Here is a 20,518-nt window from a genome sequence, read left to right as displayed (position 1 = left end):
AGGGCTCTTACTCCTTTTCTCTAATACATATAACAAAACTCATTGTAATAGAAGTTCTGATTACCTCTGGATTTCTCTGAGAATACAAATGCAATGGTTTCAAATTACACATTATCTGAACAACCCTTCAGAACACCCAGGCCCTGTGCTATGCTCATTCTTTACACATCTTCCTACTCAGGAAACTAAGGGATCTAGCCTATCATTTTCTAAAGTTTTTCCTCAACTTTCTGTACACAAAACACTTTATCTGCATAGTTTTTTTGTTTTTTTTTTTTGTTTTTTTTTTTTTTAAATGTGTGTGTTTTCAAACAGAGCACATAGAAGTGCCTTCACTTCCATTTCCAATTGCAGATGCTGAAAACAACAGAAATTCAACAGCTATTCCTCCAGCCTTCTTCGGCTGGTGAGGAAAACAAGCCTGAAATTCATAGAACTGTATCTTGAGTTACTACTTATAATTATTATTTTTTAAATAAGAGAAAGAATATATCCAATTCCCAGGTAATGTTATTTTAAGACACTAGCTATGTTCAAAGTGAATCAGATATTTAACTTGTTAGTCCAAAAACAGCTAGTGAGAAGTATTTTGGGGAAGAAAACAGCCTGAAAAGGCAGTGGGAAAAGAAAACAGCGTATGTCAGATAACAGCACAGCCTAATCAGCACCATAAAAGCTTATTCTATGGATATTCTAAATATAACAGGATGGGCTGATTATAACTCAGATTAAAATAATTCGTGATATAGTAATTCATTTAGATATGGGAATGATGTAGGTGTTGTTGGAATAACCCAAGTTTTAGTGGCCTCATTGTGAAGCATTATTCTGCTCCACTTCGTGAGGAAGGTGAAGTTAAACCCAGCTGATGTTGGTTCACAGACATTTACCTGGAGTGACCTGAAGTTTCATACTGCTCCAAGTGGGCAGTCATTGGTAGCTGAAGAAAAGTCACTTCACCTTTTTTTCCCTGCTGGAAAACTGGAACATACTGTGCCAAGATGCTAAGGAGAATGCCCTTCACCAAGGCTAAAAGAAGGTAAATTTATATTCGTCTGTTACGCTAAACACTGAATCTCTCTTTTTTGTATGTTTTACCTATAACATGCTAAATTGGTGGGTGTTTCTGGGACTAATTTAGTTTCCATTACTAGAAGTAATACTAAGAAACCTAGAGTGTTTGAACAGCTTCAAAAGACCTAAGAATGAACAATGAATTAATCTCCCATTATTCAATTAGTGTAGCTAATTGATAATTGCATGATTTATTAAAAAGAACATCAAATGAGTGCAATATTCTGCTTGAAAGATTCATATTTTTAAACTCCAAACAAGACTGAACTTCATGAACAGCAATATAATGAACATACTCCTTGCAAGCAATGATTTGGAGCTGTACAACTCTGTGGGTTTTGTACCTCATGGGTTCTGTGTTCGCAGATATTCACTGCAGTTAATGCAGGGCGGTTGGGCTACATGACCTTTAAGGGTCCCCTCCAACTCAAATGATTCTATTCTATGATTCTTCAGGAACTCCTCTGCAACTCTTGCATGCAGAACATGGGAAAATTTGCTCATGCAGCTGATGAGTGAGACTTAACTACGATGTTCCCATGCTCGTGGTTTCAATTGCTGCAGGATAACAGATTTTACAGGCCCTGCAGGCCCTGCTTTGATCCCTGCCCTTGTCCCATGAAAGGGAGCTGAACTCGGCCCACCAGCAGCACACAGAAGATGCAGGCAAATCCCGCATATCAGAAACACTGCAATGTGTTTCCATTTTATTAATTCAACTCCTCAAGCAATTAGTTGCACAATATGCTTCTTCATCTATGACTGAAGGTCTCTTGCCATTTTCAGTTTCTCCAAATTTATGAACAGGAATATAAAATCTATTCCTGTAACAGCCCTGAGAGAGAAAATTATGGTTATAAAACAAGGGAAAAAGCCTCCCAGGGGCTGCTGAGCCAAGCTTTCATCTGATCATAAGAGATCCACTAAGAAGTAACAAGGCCCCTCCTCACGCATGTATCTCTAAGGGCTTTCTGAGCCCTGGATCCCAGTTACAGAAATCACCTGCAAGCTGGGTGGCTGCCAGCTCCAGAAATGGGGCAGGGCTGGAGCAGCCAAGGCACCTCCCTGCTGCAAGCACGCCAACAGATGACGGTGATGTGGTGGTGTTCTGCAACTGAGGGAGAAAATTAAAAATCACATAGTAATCACATAGTAATACACACAGTAATAAAAATCACAAGTAGTGTCCTTGACCCTGAAGAATAGGAAGCTAAGTTAAACAGCAGTGAAGTATGATTGTTACTACATAAGGAAGACTGAACATCAAAGTTTCAGCTCAGAAAATTAAAAAATAAAGTTAGAATCAGAGTCATGTGCCTGACAGACAAGACCATCTCCTTGCAAATGTATAAAAACAGAGCATCACGTCATATGAAGAACTCCAACAGTTCTCATCCACTTCTCCCCTCCTTGCAAATATTTTGCATGTGGACATTGTTAGATCTCTTCCCATACCATCCCTATTTATAAGGCTAATAGAGTGTGCTCTGGTGGAACAAGAGCTACAAAACCTAGCAATCAAACACATTGCACATACAGTGTATTCTTCTGTAAAATAGAGAAAAACATATTTTGCATGTCAGCAACACAGAGGCTGATGACACACTGGAACAGGTTGCCCAAGGAGGTTGTGGATGCCCCATCTCTGAAGGCGTTCAAGGCCAGGCTGTGTCTCTGGGCAGCCTGGTCTGGTGGGTAGTGACCCTGCACATAGCAGGGGGATTGAAACTAGATGAACTTCGAGGGCCTTTTCAGGCCAGGTCATTCTATGATTCTATGATTCAACACTACAGTTAACATACATGCTGTGTGAATTTGTTCCTGTCCTCAACAATTAAAGTGTTCTTTTTAAATGTTGGATAGCAAGTACTTAATTGAAACACTAAAGCATAAATGGTGCAGTGCATTAGCATGTGAAAGTAAAGATATTATATTTAATGACAGGGAAAACTTTCAGATGTAAAATCTTTAAGAACTGAGACAAAATACACTTCACCACAGCAGAGGTTATTTTATAATTTGACATTTCAGAACAATAGCTTGGGAAAAGCGGACATAAATTTGCTATAAACACAGCATCCCCCTTTTAAATTGAACCACAAAAGGACACTGGTGCCAGGCAGCTTCTTCAAACACTTCTGTGATTTGGTTCATCCCAGTGGGAGGCTCTGAAGAGCAGAAGTCAGCTGCGTAAGACCACACAACTGGCTTTTTAAAGACAAATTTCAGGACAGAAAAAAAGCCACTGACCTGTCTTCATAATTCACTCAAATTATGACTAGGATATTGCAGCTCCCATTATTTTCAGTACCCTACAGCAACACAGTTACTTTCAAAGAATGTTTACTTAATAATTCCAAGTTACACGGCAAGTTACAAATGTACAAGATTGTTCTGTTACCAGTGTCTTTTTTTAAGACATCAAAGCACATTTCTGAACACGCACGCTTTATTTTTGTACACAAGGAAGCAAGAAGCATACCACAGATTGCCTCCCTGAGAGCCATCATCCTCCATCAGAGCCATAAATCAGTGCACAAACTGAGATGACAGCATTGGTTTCAGAATGACGAAGGTGTGCGAGATTTCTTTCTCTGTCCGAGACAAGGCAAACTGATTTTAATCTACATATAAAATATCCAAAATGCATGCTTTCAAAGCCTTCACTCAGACTAACATTTATGTCTGTATCATGTTTTATTTAAAAGGAATCATGTCCTTTGATCCTTCTGTTATTAAGAGTTAAACTTTGGGCCAATGCTTTGCATACATTTCAAGCATGTTATGACTGCTGGGCTATTTAACTACACAGGGATTATATGGGAAGTATTACAGGAAGTTTGATCTTTAAAAGAAAAGCACAAACTCAATCACCTTTGCAGAATTGATTTTTAAGGCTACGGTGGATTTCTTTTGACAATTTTCAAAATGTTTGCGTGAGATTTACAGGAAAAAAAAAAAAGGCAAAACAAGCTTTTATTAAAGTTAGGAATGAAGGGTGGTAAAAACTGCAATGTGCACTTTGGTACCAAAACAAACATTTATTAAACACAAGTATGGGGAACTCGGATGTACAAATCAGTAAAATGAGGCATTCTACATTTTGGCTTATGGTCATAATTCTATTAGAAAATAATTGTTCATTTTGTTTGGATGAAATAGCAGAAACAACACCCTCTTTAAAGAAATATATATTCTGATTCTGTAGTCCTTCAATGATTCTGTTTATCCCACCAGTAGGGAAAAGTTAGCAGAAGGAACGTGAATGCTGTATCTGTAACAATAACCAAAACAAATGAAAAAATGAAGAATACATTTAAATTTACAAATAGCAAAGCTGTAATAATGATTCTATTGCATCATCAAGGTGAGAAAAGACTTCTAAGATAGTCTAAATAAACCCATTGAACTTCTGTATACTACTGCCCTGAATTATAGGGCGTTGGTTAACTGCTTTTTCATTTATTATTATTAATATTATTTTGCAGTTGCTGATCAGTCTGTAGGTAGATTGCATTAACAAATTTTAAGAATGATGGGATTATGTAAAAAGAACCCTTGGCCCCAGCCACAGATTAAGTAGTCATGTCACACGCTTTCTATTCTGCCACCTTGAAAACTTTTTCAAAGCCATTCTAAATCTGTGTGAAGGTTTTCAAAGCAGAATGCTTTCAAAAACCATCTGCAAAAGAAAGCATGCTAGAAATAAACCAGCCAGCTATTTTAAAAATTTCTGTGATTATTAATTTTTAGACACCCACAAAAGGCCCCAGAAAAGCCCAACTCTACAAGTATTCAGCTACTTAAAAAGCAATTTAAACAAAATCTTTCAGTGCTTCATTGAAAGCATAAGCACAAATCCAATTTGATAGCTGAAAAATGTAAAATACCAGTTAATAATATTCACTTGTTTTGAGCTTCACACTGCAATCAGTAATTAACTCTCTGATAAAGGTTACATTATGTCTAAGACTAACAGCAGAATCAGTGTCCCTCATCTGGTTTGATACCAATTCACTGGGAAGCAATGCTAAACGTGGGGGAAAAAAAAAAAGAAAAAAAGACACCTCAAGCCCTGCAACTTAATGTAGCCTTCTCAAAAGAGACAGAAATAAAAAAAGGCAGGTCTCAAAATTCAGTCAGAAGGCAATCATGCAATAGATATTTCCAAAGAGAAAACACAACTGGAAATATATTACATTTCGTAATTTTTTTTCTCTAATTTCAGATTTTAACAAAATGGATCACGATATCTCTAGCAGGGCTCCAAAAAGCAGAGTTAGCTGATATAAACCTGTGCACAAATGTGACTCATGGGTAGGAGACACCTTCTTGGCATCCAAGACTTACTGCCAAGCAGTCCCCTCTTATCACTTCTGGCAAAGCCATTTTTCACACACCCTAAGGCATAGAAATCATTAGTTCAATCAAAGATTAATAGCTGTCTTTTTCTCTATGCCAGAGACTCCAGAATAAATCTGCAACGTGCCATTTCCTAACGGACCACCTCAGGCTGGAAATTGGGAATAGGCTCTGCGCCAGAGGGCGGTGGGCATGGAGCAGCTGCCCAGGGCTGTGGGCACGGCCCAAGTGCTGGAGCTCAGGGAGCGTTTGGAAGCGCTCTCAGACACAGGGCCTGGATTTCGGGTGGTGCTGTGTAAAGCCAGGAGCTGGACTCCATGATCCTTAGGGTCCCTTCCACTTAAGACTTCTTTAGCCTTACCTAACTCCTTATCTGTAGCAGTGATATGTGGAACAGAACAAGACTGCAAGAACTGACGAAACACCTTGCTGTTTCCACAATAACCACTATAAACAAGTACAGAAACATAGTTCACGTTTCCTTCATGAGTACACACCAGAGGAAACAAATGACTTCCTGGAGACCATAAAATGGAATCACTAACCGATGCAGAGCAGGACAAACTCACACAGCTGAAAACAGAAGCTGCCAGCTACCAGCAGACTCACATCTCATAACAAACAAAAAGCAAACTAGAGCCCCTCAGCCCTTTCAATCTTGACTTACAAAGGAGACTCACAGTGTATTTCCAGAAAATAAGCTAGCAAACAAAAATTCATAATTTTACAGTGAGTAAATTTTACTGCACTATTTTACTAAATAGAACAACGTTAATACCAACACTGATCTTACGGCCCACACAGTCCTCCACGTATCACTTTGTGTTAAGCACACGTACAGCTCACTTTGCTTCCCTGTTCACTACTGGCCAGTAACACTCCCCTAAACACAGCCTTTTCTCTAATCCAACTGACATTTTTATATTATATTCAGAATCACTGCTCTTCAGTCATCCTTTGTTTACATCACATCTGAGGAATGCCTTACATGATTAAGGTGTCACATGAAAATGCAGATATCACAGTTACGCCACCTATGAGCACCTACTATGATAGGCAAATAGAAAAAGGGCAAAATCTTCTGATCTTACCATACTTGTCAACAGAAAAAGTGATTGTAAACTTTGTTAACTAAGTTAGACAAAAGTACAATTACAATGTAAAATCCTCATATCTCTGCCACAGATACACTCCTTTGCTCATTAGAAAATGTAATTCTAAAGACAATTAAACTACATTCAAAACAGAAAAGCAGCAAATTAGGCTCCTGTAAGTTTTCCATCAGCACAGCAGCCTCGCCTACACCCTTCACCTTAGCAACTCTGCTTTTCTCACTTGCACAAGAGCCAACTTTTGATGGAACTGGTTGCCAGTCTTCTACTGGAAAAACCAAATGGTTGTGTGTGGACCAAACACAGTTAGCAACAGAAGAATGGACTTTTAAGCTACAGTACTTAACAACTGCAGCCTTTTTTTTTTCATTTGATTTTAACACTGAACTCCTCTCAGTGAAGGATCTGATCATGGTCCAAATTTGCCTTTTGTGTTCAACAGCATACTAACACATGAAATGCAGTGGTGTGATACTTGTTAAAAAGAAGCCCATTAAATCACCAAAGCCAGAAACAGAACATAATTATCATAACAAAGTATTTTTGAAGAGAAATGTAGGGTTTAATAGAATGCTTACTCTTTGGAGGTATAAATCATATCCTAAAAGGCTGCAAGACACACAATCAACTAAACAGCATTCTTAATTATATCTTAATGCAAAATGCCCTTTGTTCCTAAACACTCTTTTTATCATACACCTATTTTCATATCAATGATGAATTAACATTTTTGACAAAGAGAGAAGGATAGGCGGGCAAAGTACAGAGCCATAAAAAGCAAGGTGTATCATGGCTGTTCTGTAAGCAAAGGCCTCCAGACATCACGATATGCTGATAATGCATATATTACCTTCCTGCCACTAACCTTTTCTTGACTAGTTCAATTCGCAGCTCGGTTCAAACCTGATACCCACTCTGGGATGCTTTCCCCCCAGGAGCAGACTGACTCACAACCACCCCTTTCCCTCATCATAGAAATTCTACTGCCTACCCCATTCCTTGCACTGTTGTTTCCAACCCACCGTTCAGCTTTTCAAACAAGAAGTCATCCTCTGGTCCTGCCTTGCATGTCACATAACTACCATTGCTGCAACTATTTTTGTTTCTACATAGACAAAAGTTAGGGAGGATTTAATCCTTTAACATTCAGTACACACCAATTTCACTGCAGGAAAATGACAGCTAAGGTTATGAATTACGTTCAGTGTTTTGTTTAGCGTCATCTTCTCATCCATTCTCAGCTTTTTTTTTTTGCACAGAATCATAAATGTTGGAAAACACACCCAAGATCACCTAGTCCAACTCTCCACCCATCAGAATCATGCCCACTAAACCATGCACCTAACTGCCAGATCTACACGTTTCTTGAATACCTCCAGGGACCTCCACCACCTCCCTGGACAACCCGTTCCACTGCCTCAACACTCTTACTAAGAAGAAATTTTTCATAACATCCAACTGGAACCTCCCCTGGTGCAACTTAAGGTCATTATCCTCCATCACTCTCTTTTCTCTTTTTTTAAGTACAAAAACAATTCAAGCTTTGCCATCAATTCAAAATAAGTACAAAAACAATTCAAGCTTTGCCCAGTTAGCACTGGGGTTATTCCATCTTTCTACTCATTGCATTTCACATAGTAACTTTTTTTTTTTTTTTTTTTTTTTTTTTTTCCAATATTTTCAGTGTGAGCATTTCTGAACAGCCCATTTTGCAGGACATCAAAGTCACAAAAGGAAGGACTCAAGAAACTTCCTCAATTACCACTTGTAGTTCAGTGAAAACTTGCCTTCCCCCTTCTACACATACAGTAGTTACATGATTTTGGAAGTTTTTTCAGTTATTTTAGTACTCTAAAATACACTTTAACCCCCGCAGATCTGCTGCATAGCACCACTTTCACTCCATAACTGCATTAAATTAGTTCTTACAATAGCACGGGCCTCCTCCACTTGGGCAAAGAGAATAATTGGTCGATTTGGTAGGATCTTACCCTGGTTAATCAAGGAAAACAGAATCCCAGGACTGCGATTTTACAGACCAGACTTCCCAGCACACAGACTCCACAAGGACTGTCCTTCCCCATTCCTTTATTCTGCATTGCAGAGCCTCCCCTGACAGTCCTATATTCTCCATCTCATCTTCATCGCAACAGTTTTGAATAACTTCAGCCTAAGTCTGGCTCTTGGCACAGAGAATTTCAGAGTGAGGTAGTTGCATTCTAACACATAGGAACACCTGGAAATAGGTGAAATTTCCAGAAACACCTGGAAATAAAAAACAATGTTGAGTAAAATTATCTGACAGTGAAGTGTAGGAGCTACTTGGAAGCCGACTTCAGATGCCCTTTGACTTCCATGAGCAAGTCCTGAGGGCACAACTGATGCCCCAGCTCCTAGAAGCACACAGATATGTTGGTATTTATGCTGTAGGTTCAGAAGTAAAATTTCACAATTTATCCATCTTCTGTCCAAGGTACGTACTTACTGCCAAACAACAAGTATCTCATCAAGTTGTATCACAGCACCACAGTTTAACAGCAGAAGCACTGGAGATACATCCCACTTGCTTCTCTGCTGAGTTTGATACAAAGCAAAATTAGTAAATTGCCAGTAAAGAGAGCAGTCATCAGCAGATGGGGATACAATGTTTAGACAAGCTAATTTAGTGCTTCATCAAAACATAGCACTGTGGAGGAAATGCTTCTTTATAGTGGAAAGGTGCATATGTTATGGTTAACATTTCAAGATGTGCTGAGAGTTGTCCACACTGTCTTATCCTCTGCCGTCTGCCAGCACATGACAGGAGGGGTTCTGATCTCTTTCATGGAATCCCTGAAGAGCACTGCAAGCGTAATGATTTAAAAGCCCATGAAACACTCTAGTCTGTCCTCCTTAGCTCTTTTTAGCTCCCTACTCACTTGGTTGATAATACAATACATGTTACTAAGAGCTGCTTTAAAAAAGAATTTCAAGGGTTCCTAAGAAAACAAAGACAGAAATGTTAATGAAGACCCTGTCTTTGAGAAATATTGCTGTTTCTTGGACAGACACTGTGCACACACATAAGGGTGTTACAGAAACATCAGTGATAATGAAGCAGTTTCAAAAAAAGATGGACAAAATACAACGTGTTTGCTTGGTCTGGCATCTTCTATCCTTTCACTAGGGAGAATGCCTATTTTTGGAGGCCATATGTAGTTTGCAGTCACTCTGGTTTTGAAAAGTAAAGGCTCTGCCCTCCAGATGATGTCCAAGATACATCTGATGCAATCCATAGTATGCAATGGCTCCCCACTGCCACAGGGTGTCACAAGTTTAATAACGTTTAACTAGACTTCAAAATGCTGCAAGTGGAAATGACAGGGAGAGTCCAATTGCAGCTTAACAAAAGCTATTACCTCAGCTAAACTCATCAACAGCAGCTGTGAAATTTGTTACAAATTTTCAGGATCAATAGCAGCTACGGGCAGGACCAGGAGGCAGGGAAACTACTGCATCTCACCATACGGATCCATTTTGAATTGGTTCTTTGTACTGAAAGTATTTTAATTGTTTTGCTCCTGAGATTTTGTTCATATCTGGAAAACACTGCCATTAAAAATAATCTTCAGAATAACTGTCTTCAGAATTATCACCATTTCCTACTTCCACAGATTAAAAAAAATATATGTAACTACTGAAACTACAGTATAAATTACCAATACTTACACATGTTAATTTTGAAAAGCAACCACCACGATTTCAGTACTTGCCCTGTCTTGAGTTCGTTACATTTTGTGATAACAGAGCATTAAGAGGTTGCTCCAGAAGTAATGCTTCCTATTTATTTCCATGGAAATGACAACTTACACAAAAAGCACAATAACACTATTTGAAAAAGCATATTCTCAGCTACAAAATACTACTTTTCTGCACAGTCACCACCATTAGCTATACATTTTCACTCACTACTGATGAACAAAAGCCTGATGCCATCCTCACAGAAATCTGCATCGTCATCTGGAACATGACTTGTCCTTCTCATTGCTGTCCCCATAGCTAAAAAACTCCACACAGAGGCAGATCTGACATCATGGGCCAACACAATAAAATAGGAGGCATTGCTTTTGGAGCAGCAGTCATAATTGGGAAGGGAGAGAAGGAGAAGAAACTCATACAATAATTTTAAATGTTGGAAAAAAAAAAACAACGCATTTTCACTTAATGATTTCACATAAATACATACATACACAAACTCAACACTACAACAGATACATTTATGAGAGAGAGAACACTCAATAGTGTCATTTTATTTGCGCAATATCTGACCTTAAAGAACAGTACGATTCACCTGAACTTCAGGTTTTCATGTTTCCAACTACATGCCAACATCATTTGCTCATGTCAGCCTTCAACTAAAATTCAACGCTCACGTGCAACCCCAACTCCTTACATTTTCTTTCTAGAGGGAGGGATTTAAGGGCCAAAGAGGCCGAAAAGTAGATATTGATGTTTTGTCACTCCGTAACTTATTTTGTAGTTAGCTCTGTAAATGCTAATGTCTGATTATGATAACACAGCTGAGAAGTGTTGAGGGCAGCTTATAGAAATACCACACACTTTGCCAGGTTTCCAATTCTGCTTTTTAAAACTACAAAGGTAGCCTACTGCTGCAAATTGCAACAAGAACACAGGACGTGAAAGCCAAACATTTACGACCCTACATTTTCTACCTGACACACACACTTGTGTTTTTATTAGACTGAAGAATCCCAGTATAAGCACCCAGACCACAGCAGATCAGAACATTTAAACACACGCAAAACTTGCTTAGGTGTCTTTGCTTTTAACAAAACACTCAGAACTGTGCTCAGCTTTAAGGATATATTTATGCTATGTTAGTTTAACCAGAATTTAAGCAAACAGAAATTAAGCATAATTTGATAATCTCATTTCCAAAGCAAGAATTTTAGGGTGCTTTTTTAGCTGAGTTGTTTCACCACATTTGAAAACCAAGTATAAAGATGATACTATATACACACACATAATGGTCTCTAGAAATGAAATAGCCTGGGTCAATTCCAAGGCCATCTTTGTACTTTCCCCACATTCTGCATTCCAAGACTAGGGAGCCTGATTTTTCTCAGCTTTTTGCTTTCTTGTATTTCATCTTCAAGGTAAGTGTAGGACATTTTCACTGCATTCCATCTATCTTCTCCAGTTTTTGCTATCTTCTGCTCAGCTTTTCCCTTTGTCAACAATGTGATGCTTGTGTAAATCAGAAATCTCAAGGGAAGCCAGTGGATTTATACTAAGTACACATGAGAGAATCTATTTCATTTTTATTAATGTATAAAAAATTACAAGTCTGACTGATTTTGAAGTAGTGCTCTGAGATTAATAAGAATCAGTCTTAACTAAAACATGCTCTGAAATAATTTGCAAAAGCAATTCTGTTTATATACATATTATACACATGTATAGACACACACATTGATACATACTGTTAAAAGAGGAGAAAAAAGTAATCCTAACAGCCTTAAAAATGAACTAAGAAATTAATTATGAATTGTTAAATACTGTGAGCCACTAATGGGCTTATAGAAATTTTGCTTTTACACTCCGTGACTAAACTACTCAATTACTTTTGCATTTTAAACCTTTTATTCGTTAATTCCAAAAATATGGAAATAAAAATGAAAAGACTTCCAATAGCTGCCTGCAGTAGGTTTGGGTTGCAGCAACAGCTTTCTGTTGGTGAGGTGAGCTGCTTCTCTCCAGGAGTTACAGCTCTCACTTCAGTTCTGAATGAGCCAGCGCTGTGATCAGATTTGTGTCATTAGGATTTTGTGATAAAGCAGTAAAAAAACAAACAACAACAACAACCCTCTTCTTCCCTTCCCCGGTTAGGAAAGGTAACAACGAAAAGCTCCCTGGAAGCTGTGAATATACAGCAAAATCATGAGAAACACATGCAGACTTTACATCCTAGTGTCAGATGCCAGAGAGGAGAGAAATCTCGATGCGAAAATGATGTAACGAAACCTGTTTGCAGCATGGCCAGAAACCAACAGATTCTCCCTTCCTGAACAATCAATCCACTCTCTTCCCCCAAATCATTACCCCGTCGAAACATCAGACTGACAGCTCTCACAAAGGAGGAGCAACAGATGCACAATAATGAATTTCTAATCTCCTAGGAAGCACTGCCCAATTGCAGAACGCCAAAAACAAAAAGTAAGGCTACCAAGGTAGTACCAGGGACAGTCACTGTCCACATCTCCAGCAATCTTTCCCCAGATTCTGTGGAGCAACGAAGCTACCAGGTCGCTAGCAGAAGCTAGCCAGCTCTGGGTGGCTACACTGAAATACACAGAGAGAAAAGGTTTAGTGACCTATATGTTCAATACAAACAGAGCATAATTTGGAGCAACCTGGTTTTTTCCCCTCAAATTTTGACCTCTTATAGGCAGTTTTTTTTCTACAGTGTCTCTATATGTCTCAGCTTTGAGGATCTCGTTTTCCACACTCACGAAAAAGCTTCCACAGAATCAGCCACCTCCTGGCAGCCCCAGGAAGGCACAGACCGCCTTCTGTTCTTTCCTTCTGTGAACCTGCCACTTTCCATGAAGATCAGTATGTAATTACACCACCGCCATTTTCTAATTAATATTACGGCATCTGAAATATTTAATAATTGAGCTGATACAGGAAATAATTGCAACCTCTACACAAACAAGTGCACAACAAACAATAATGCAATAAGTTCGTATTTTGAATCAGCAGAAAAGCTTGGGCGTTCACTTGAAAGTATAACAAATGGAGAAGCCCTCTCCATTAGTTCATCTAAACAAAGTATGTTAAATTAAGATTGTGTATTAACTGTTCCTCTGAAATCAACATTTATTTCAAACTGGAACATCCATGAACCAGCACAAATAATGCAATAATTGTTTACATGATATTTTAATAGGGAATGCCAAGGTATTAAACAGTCTTTTGTGACAGTAAGGATTTAATACACTTCTTTATAAGAACTTCCCTCCCCCCCCAATAAAATAAAAGTATAAATAAGAAATCCTTCACAAATGAACCGCTGAAGAGATTCCAACTCCCCACCCCACAGCATTCTTGCTCTCAAGTCAGACAGCATTTTACAAGGAAAATACAGAGCTTCCCTTTGAGTAAAAAGGAAAGAATGCCAATAATTAGCCACCCAGGAGGCATTTGTCTCACAATATTTTTGTTACTCCATGGCTTCCATTGTGATAGGATTTGTGAAGACTTACAAGTAGGCTTGGAAACATAGCTTCTAATTCAACAGTGCTGGCTTGCCGTAAGTAACCCTCATTTGTTAGTTAGAAATCATCAAGATCCTTTTCTTGGACATTTTCAATGGCCACAGAAAACACACAATTTTTTTTGTGGTGCACCCCAGAAATTTGAGCTAAAAACTACAGCATTTACATAATGCTCTTCTCACTCCATTTAAAGGGACAAAAACAGTTGCTGCTTTAAAAAGCAGAATAGAATCTTATGGCAAACTTAACACTGAGAAATATTAGTAACTGAATAAAAGGCTTATTTGGAAAGCTGATTTAGAAAAGACCTAAATATCATAACCTCTGATGCAAAAACTCTTAAGAGAACTTACTGGGCTCCTATCCAAAGACACAGAAGAATATAAACCACAGAATTACAGACATAGGTGAAATGACAGAGATGAACAGAGATGCTTGCTTTCTGCAATGATGAAAAAAATGAACTTAAAATCAAAACAAATAAAAGGTCCCTGAAAGGAATGTTATGGGTAAATTCTTACTATATTCTGTGTCACAATCTGGAAGCAGAAAATGGTATTATCAAAGTATGAGAAAGTGAAGTTATACTATACAATAAAACGTGGTACAATTTTTGTACAAAAAATTCTACTTTTAAAACAAGGGGAGGGGTTGTTTTTGTTTTTGTTTTTTTTTTTTCCATTGTCAAAGAGTAATTTTGATTTAAACAAAGAAAACATAGCCTTTTTATTAACATTCTCAGCAGAAAAGCCAGAGGCTCAGAATGTGAATCAACTGCACTGCCCTATCCTCAGTTCTGTGGGTGTCTCCTCCATGTCAGACACGTTAATGGGACAACAGTGAAATTCTAGGGGAAGTTTCTTCCTTTTTTTTCAGCAAGCTCTGGTAGGTAAGCATCAGCATACACACAGAGTTATAGATAAATATAAAAATATTAGGAAAAAAATATTTTTCAGAAACAGTGCTGAGGTATTGGAATGGGCTGCTGGTGGAATCATCATACCTGGAGGTGTTCAAGAACTGTGTAGATCTGGCACTTCAGGACATGGTTTTGTGGGCATGGTGCTGATGGGCTGATGGCTGAACGAGCTCATCTTAGAGGTTTTTTCCAACTTAATGAATGTGTGATTGCCAAATTGCTTCAGAAATGCTTTTTTTCTTGTCTACTCCCCCCGTTTCGATTTCTTCAGAAATTACTGAGGAAAATATTACTACACATCAACTGTACAATTGCACATACCTAGAACTTTACAAGGATCAAATGCACCCATACCCAAAAAAACTTTTACTGCTTTCTCTACTACTTAATCTGAAATGCACACCTAGCATGTGCTATGTCAGTAGAGTCATAGGAAAGATGATACACCAAAGACAAAAAAGCAAAGAAAACTAAATAAAAGTCTGAATGTTACCTCCAGACATTAAATTTTACTTATTAAATCTACAGTTACATGAAATGGTAAAAGTTACTGCTGAATTGCAACTTGTAAGTGCACTAAACCTCTGTAATCAGACTCTTCAAGCATCCACCATAAAACTCTTTGAGCTGAAAGCAACTGAGGCTTCCTCAAGAACAAATACCATCATGCCTTACTCTAAGAGAGGACTGCAGCCCCCAACTGTTCAATGCAATTACCTAAGTACATTTAATTTGGAACTATCATCACCTTTCAGTGGGAACAGATTTGTATTAGAATAGCAGCCACGGACCTAGCAGCTTTCTCAAACTGCCACGTAGAACAAGAGTAATTATCATTTGGAACAGAAGAGCTTGAAAGACCACAAACCTGCCCGCTGCCATTTCCAGATCATAACATCCCCGTACATTCTCAAAGGAAGATGTTATTACACTTTCAGACAAAGCCAAGACTTTGACATCCTTCAAATTAACAACTCAAGAAAAAACAGACCACCACAAAGAGGTGGTGATTTACTCTAACTGATTTAGACTTCCGAGAGGGAGCAAGTAAAAAAAAAATATTTTTCTATCTATAAATCTAAAATAATTACAGCAAAATATTTGAAAAAGGATAATAACTTACCCATTATTCTATTTTCATCTCTACATACATTTCACAACTAGTACGAAAAAATATTTTAACTACACATTTGAATTAATCTTACACACACATTTTTTCTTTCTAATAGTGACTGAAGTGTCAAATCTGAATACATGAAGACCAATTCTCCTTTCACCTTAAGGCACTTTCCTTGTTCTTAGCAAGTTGCAGTACTTCAGCAGAGGAAATGGACAGTGGAAATAATCAGTATTGATAGAGTATACTACCACAGATAGAGTTACTACCATACTGTGTAAGTCCAAATTTAGGAAAAAAAAACATTAGAAAATTTGACAGCTGTATATGTAGATAAATATATGATCTTTTTTTTTTTTTTTTTTTTTCTCCAAACAGCAGAAGTAATCCCAAGGTATGCTTCTACTTTCTGCCGCACATTTTAGATAACAAAGAAAACAGAAAATCCTCCACTCAGAAAACAAAAAATAATTCCACTCAAAAATCAAGCAAAGAAGTTCCATATGTATCATAGCTAAGCAGAAATCTTACAAACTCATTTATTTAAAACCAAAAGAAAAATTAAGAAGAATTTTTTTTTTCTTTTTTTTTCCTTCTCTTTCTCTCTCTCCCTTTTTTTCTCTTCACAATATGAGGAATTCAGGCAATTAACTGGAAAATCAATAGTCAAATGCACCAGACACCTGAATTTGAATTTGACCCAAAGAGTTGAAGAGGAATGGTACCTGGAGATGAACTCCATGTCCTTCTGTTTCTGTCCATCAGGTGAAAAATGAACCCGAGCAAGAGCCTCTGCTGACACAGATCTAGAAAGGTTTTAAATTATTATAATGTGGAAGTGAAAGAGGAAAGCAAATAATGACCAGAAACATGGAGAGGGAAATACCAGCCTCTAAGCTAAAGTACGTTTCCATGATTACAGACGGCAGGCTTCAGAAAATTCAGCCTTGATTTTGATAGCTGCACATGAGTTGTCAACTTGCTAGGAAAGAGTGGTGCCAGTAACTCCAAAATCGTGTTAATTCTTAACAAGCACTGGCACATCAAGAATAGAGACAATTGTTACCATATATCTGAGCCCAAGAAACAGATTTAAACAAGTCTGTCTGGGAATGCTTAGCTCACAATGTCAGCAGGAAAAAAGATAATGAGCTAAACCAATTGGAGCACAGATCTCCCACTTGACTTAGCAGAGAAGTACAGATCAAATCTTTTCATTCCACTGCAGATAGAAAACACAGCTTAAAGCTACAGATCAAATCAAAAAGCGTGTCTCAGTGGGAGCAAAAGAGGAAAACAAAAAGCCTTTAAGTAACTGATCGGCATGTATTACTCTTAGGGTTCTCCTGGAGATCTGACTGGAGACTGTATGACAAATACTCATCTCTGTGTCACCAACAAAATACTATCAAAAATTATCAGAATGCATTTAAAGGACAGAGTGGTTTTGCAGATGAGATAGAAAAAAATGTACCCTTTTGGCACCTGTTGAATATACACAGCATATAAGATCTGAATTCTTCATATTTTAAGGCTGCAGAAATCCTGTAGCGATGAGGACAATCCGTCTACAAGCACCTAGAATTGTAACCACCAGGTCACTGCACTGTTACTGAATTTCTCCTGGAGGCTGTACTCCTATAACATTCATTCTCTATGTTTGTTGGAATCCTACTGAATCCCATTCAGTCTCAAAATAAGATCTGAAATTACTTCAGTAGAATCATATCAAAAAGTATCAGATTTCACTTAAATCTTCTGAAGCTAATTTTAAGTTCTGACAGCATGGGCAAAAGTTTAAATACAGTTTGGGGATTTGCCTTTTTTTTTTTTTTTTTTTTTAATTTAATACCTCATGTAGGCTTCCAGAAATTTTAGCCAACCACTTTAGCTTACCAAATGTGACCTTTGAAATTAAATACTTACATAACTGGTTTTGTAACAAGAAGATTATTCCTTCAACAGCAGAAATACTTACAGACTTGGCAAATCCTCTTCCCCAGTGTAGCCCAAGGCAGTTCCTGGACTGGATATGACAGTGGGAGAAAGAGAGGCATGTAAGAATGCAGGGATGGTGCTGGGCTGGGAGGAAGGAATGCCTCACTTCTGAATGAACAGACATCATCAGAAGGGAAACTGCAGCCTGCTCAACCCAAACAGAAAGGAAATGCCTGAAACAAGAAAGGGCAACCTTCCCCACCGGGGAGTTTGTCCTCCAAGGTCGAATTCATGCAAAAAACCTTCATAACTGAAAAGACAATGAAAAAGAAATGAACAGACTTAAGCACCATAATATAAGCATACATCCTTGTAAGGATCTAATAGAAGACAGGACACATCCAGGAGGCAGAATGTCACCTCGTGCCACCAGGGATCACTGACATGTAACCACTCCACAGTGTTCACAGGCATGGTCACATTTGGGAATTTCATGAACGTGGCAGGCTCAAATTTCAAGTAAAAAGCAGTAGACACTGCAAAAAGAGGAAAATCATATTCAAGTAAAGATAAAAATAAGTTTTTTTTTTAATTTTAATTTTGTTTCATGCATTTTCATGACTGTGAGGAAAATGAGCTTGGGCAAGTGGCTTTGCACTGCTGGAGCAGTCAATTCTCACATTGCACATAATGGATTTACAACCTCAAACGTGTAATGCGGCCAAGCAAAAGGTGCTCTGGCAGGGGATTTCACATCTCATCAAATGACAACTGTGAACTTCACAGCAGAGATTAAACCCATGTCTCAGTAGCCAACCATGTGGTAGTTCCATTAAAGGCACAGACAATTTAGCATGCCTAAAAATATGGAAATTATCCCCTAAGAGGGAAGTTTAAGAAGTGATACCTGTATAGATATATAGCCATACGTAAATTAGCACTTTTCTCTGACTCAACAGATCTTTTCAGCTTCTTTGTAACACAGAAAGTACAATGTATTATTTCTGTTTAAATATTCACAGTGCGTGACAGAAAGATGGTTGTAAAATAGGTTTCAGCACTGAAAAATTGATGTCTCGTGCATAGACATCATAAAACGAAGACAGGAATCAACTAAATAAAATTAACAGCAATTTGTTCCACAACAGTTTAAAATATGGATGAGACTACCAATTATGCAGCTGTTGAACAGAACAACTCATTAAATAATTAAAACTGGATTATTAATTTTCTAGTTTTGATGTAATTTACTTGTATAACATGCAAGCATCTCTGATTTATACTCAGGGCAGAAACTCATTTTGTGAGTTGGTTGCATTTTACTAGAATTATTACTCTGTTTCTTACTGCAAGTGTTTTATAAGCACTGAGCTCATGATTATTTTCAAGTACCAGGAATGGCAAGCTAACTGCAACACTCACATAAAAAGGAAGCAACATGCACACTCCTTTCAAATAGTTCTTGGGAAAAAAAAAAAAATCAAGGGAGGTTTGAAGTGGGATGTGCCTGTAATGCAATTCTATTATACAGGGACAAGAAAACATAAGACAACCTCTTATTCATGCAGGACAAATAGCTGTGCCAAAAGCACAAATTACACCTAATTACAGGGTATAACTCTGTCATCTTTCTTTCTATAACCTAGCCGTTTACACACTTTGATTTTTGACTTCCATTTGGGTTTATTAACATCAAAGCTTTGTCATCACTTATCTGTGTCTGCAGACTTTTTTACCTGAGGCAATAAATAAAAACTTCTTTGCATTTCAGCTTTTCAGATGCATGGAAGGTTTAGCCTACATTGTTCTTATGTTTCATGCTTATTAAACCTTCGTATGTTGTTGTAAAGTTTATTGCCCTGGGCATATCGATCCTAAATGTACTATAATTAAACCTACTCTCATTGCATCTAAATGCATTAGCACTCTCCTATGATAAATTTTGTTCTTACTGGTAATGCTATCTTTCATGTAATTACAATGTCTTAAATAGAAATGTAATGGACAATTCAGCTTAATGCATTGTTTAGCTTTTTGTCAAACAAAATGGCAATGAATTTTTTAATTAAGCTATATGGAGCTTTTTTCTGTATATATGGATTACAGCAAAAACACAGACGACCATCCCCAATGGAATGGAGAAAGTAGTGAGTGCTAGGAGAATAATATAATCTTGACAGCCATTTTCTCTTAAAGTTGAAATCAGAGAAAGGTGAGTGACAGACTTCTGCTTGAAAGCTAACAAGCACTAACACATAGTCAAAAATTAATCTGAAGTCATCAACTGCTAAAATGTAACTTCCTAGCACTAAATAAAAAGGTATTTCAAAATAAAATGTCTCTTGAATCACATATATTACATCTGAATCCATTCAAATCCAATATGGTAAGAATCTTCCTGAAAGAAAAAAGATTTTACAGACTGGACAAACTTTTTTTTTTTTTTTTTTTGTTACCATGAAGAAAAAGTTTCCTTTTCCTTCTCAAGGAAGATCAATTAATGCAGAGTAGTACATACAAATAACTGCTGAAGTTATCTGGCCTCAGATTGAATATGCCCATTCCATACAGCCATGCATCCACAAGTTTCCTTAATCTCTATTTTTCTAAAACAAATATAATTTTTAATACATTTCCACAATACTCCCAAGTATGGGAAAAAACTATAGCTACAAATTTGTTTAATCAGCTCGTCAAAGCCCTGCGATGATAAAAA

At 37.6% G+C, this 20,518-nt stretch overlaps 1 protein-coding gene and 1 long non-coding RNA gene across 2 annotated transcripts in view; both read right to left on the bottom strand.

The window, feature by feature from the left end:
• Positions 1-20,518, bottom strand: part of MICU2 (mitochondrial calcium uptake 2) — a 134,366-nt gene that overhangs the window by 86,467 nt on the left and 27,381 nt on the right. The gene's annotated exons all lie outside the window — the stretch shown is intronic.
• LOC122171576 lies at positions 2,764-19,829 on the bottom strand. Its single transcript, XR_006172021.1, has 3 exons — positions 17,339-19,829; positions 16,590-16,670; positions 2,764-4,348 (listed from the first exon to the last, which is right to left on the bottom strand). It is a non-coding gene; the product is annotated as an uncharacterized LOC122171576 (long non-coding RNA).

This window comes from Centrocercus urophasianus, unplaced genomic scaffold, assembly GCF_019232065.1.
Source record: "Centrocercus urophasianus isolate 14NV4802_14NV808 unplaced genomic scaffold, USGS_Curo_1.0 seq_9, whole genome shotgun sequence".
NCBI classification, from domain to species: Eukaryota; Metazoa; Chordata; class Aves; order Galliformes; family Phasianidae; genus Centrocercus; species Centrocercus urophasianus.
The sequence above is the reverse complement of the archived record's forward strand: the minus strand, read 5'-3'. Positions and strand labels throughout refer to the sequence as shown.